Source organism: Nannobrachium achirus (assembly GCF_963921795.1).
Source record: "Nannobrachium achirus genome assembly, chromosome: 15".
NCBI classification, from domain to species: domain Eukaryota; kingdom Metazoa; phylum Chordata; class Actinopteri; order Myctophiformes; family Myctophidae; genus Nannobrachium; species Nannobrachium achirus.
In genome coordinates, this window is record NC_137822.1 from 15882566 (window position 1) to 15885071 (window position 2506).

The window sequence follows — 2506 nt, forward strand, 5'->3', positions numbered from 1 at the left end:
TAAAATTACAGTAAAATAACCATAAATGCAACATTTTACAAATGGTTACTTTAACAAGGTATTACAATTATATTCTCCACACTTGTAAGCCTATTCTCCCCATCTTGACAAAATAGTATAGCCTATTCCTTCCGAGGTTCCCGCAGATCAGACAGCTGCACAGGTGCAATGCATTAGCCTATTGTTAATTGTGGCGCGTTAACTAACATGCCAAGTTTAGCTGCACTTGAACAACCGTTCCAAATCCAGGCTGCCATATCCAGCCCAATAAACCGTAGACACGGGGGAAAAATAGAATGTAGGCTACTAATTAAAATAAATGTATCATGCCTGTTGCTAAGGTGTAGGCTATAGCCTTTTCTGAACTGACGCCACTGCACCCGAACCAACCATAATAAAACCATCCGGACTCCGGAGTCGTCTCGAAGTCGAACTAACCTAAAAATCTCGAAAACGTGCGGACATTACACACCCTGTAGTGAGGAAATCCAGTATGAATAGACTACACGCGTTGTTTAACTCTGATCCTTCACGGCCGGACTACACCAAAAAATGTGCACATACGCGCGTACTGTCCGTGAAGACGCTCGCGGTGTCTACTCCTATGACAAGGAGTAGGCCTACTGTAGTTCACCTCCAAAAGGACTTTTCTATGATTACACAATATTAAAAAAAATATGAACTCAAGTTTCCATCTCCATCGATAGAAAAAAAGTCATTTGGGGGGTGAACGACTTCTTTAAGTGTGCGTGTGTGTGTGTGTGTGTGTGTGTGTGTGTGTGTGCGTGCGTGCGTGCGTGCGTGCGTGCGTGTGTGTGTGTGTGTGTGTGTCTTTCTCTCCTCACTGTATTGATTTTCGTCGTGCGCTCGAAAATAGCCGATCTGCAAGCCTCATGATGAGCTCGGCTATTTTCGGGCGAGCGACACCGTCGTACGGCCGCTGTAGTAGCCCGTTTCGCGCACTATTCGCCACGCACGACTCACGCGCACACACACAATCACGCGCGCACAAACACACACATTGCAATGTAATATGGCAGTCGGTCGGTCGCCAGTCAAGTCTGACTCGCTTTCCTATTTGGCCAAATTAGTGCTGCTCACGTGATCAAAGTCAGGGATTACAGTACACTGATGTTAACGGTGGGACTACACCAAAAAATGTGCACATACGCGCGTACTGTCCGTGAAGAGGCTCACGTATGCGTAAACGCTCCAGGCTACACCAAGGAGGGAGTATATGTGAGGAAGACCAGATAGTCTATGTACAAAACGCATAGGCGTGCTTAAAAAATAGAACCGATCCTATTTTTAGGGAATGCATATCCGTGGTTCGCGCTATCCGTACGCCTGGTGTAGCCGGCTGAATTGATATATATTGGATCTATCCAAAACGCGCATACGCGCGCGCGCCCCGCATACGCACGCATACGCACTGACGCGCGCGAAACGGCTTGGTGTAGTCCCACCGTTACGGTGGGACTACACCAAAAAATGTGCACATACGCGCGTACTGTCCGTGAAGAGGCTCGCGTATGCGTAAACGCTCCAGGCTACACCAAGGAGGGAGTATATGTGAGGAAGACCAGATAGTCTATGTACAAAACGCATAGGCGTGCTTAAAAAATAGAACCGATCCTATTTTTAGGGAATGCGTATCCGTGGTTCGCGCTATCCGTACGCCTGGTGTAGCCGGCTGAATTGATATACATTGGCTCTATCCAAAACGCGCATACGCCCGCGCGCCCCGCATACGCACGCATACGCACTGACGCGCGCGAAACGGCTTGGTGTAGTCCCACCGTTAGAATCTTTGATACGCGCTTGCGCGCGCGCACACACAAACAAACACACACACACACACACACACACTCTGACAGTCAGCTGTCATAGTACTGTATATAGAAGCACCCAGGATTCCCTCAGTTCTGTTGTGTTCTGTTCCATTGTTATTACACAGCAGCGCGGGCTACTCCATTGTTACAGCAACAATCAATGAAAGTGCTTGAAGAACTAGAGTTTTTTTCTCTCTATCTCTCTCTCTCTCTCTCTCTCTCTCTCTCCCTAATGATTATTGCTGTTGTTTGCCATTGCTGCATGCACGCATGCATGGCATCACAATTCTTTGTTCCATGCTTATACCGGTAGCCCATTAGCCTATTGTTGAAAGTGATCTGACAACAGGTGATGTCATAGAGAATGGAGGAGGAGGTCACACTGATTGCGACCGTCAGGGAGCAGTTTACTATGAAAACCTCCACCGGCCGTCCGTCCGTCCGTCCGTCCGTCCGTCCGTCACACGTCACACGTGACCATCAACAAACGTCACACCTTTGTTGATGTTTAAATCGAAGAGTCTTGGTCAAATACTTCTGTTGGTTTCTGCACTGATCATTTATACAATTCAGCTGTGTTTGCTCGTGTCATCATGATGAGGTCATAAATCAGCCATGCCCAAATATAGATTTTACGGGTTTACATGCTTACTCAGTTATTCGTTATGTGAAAG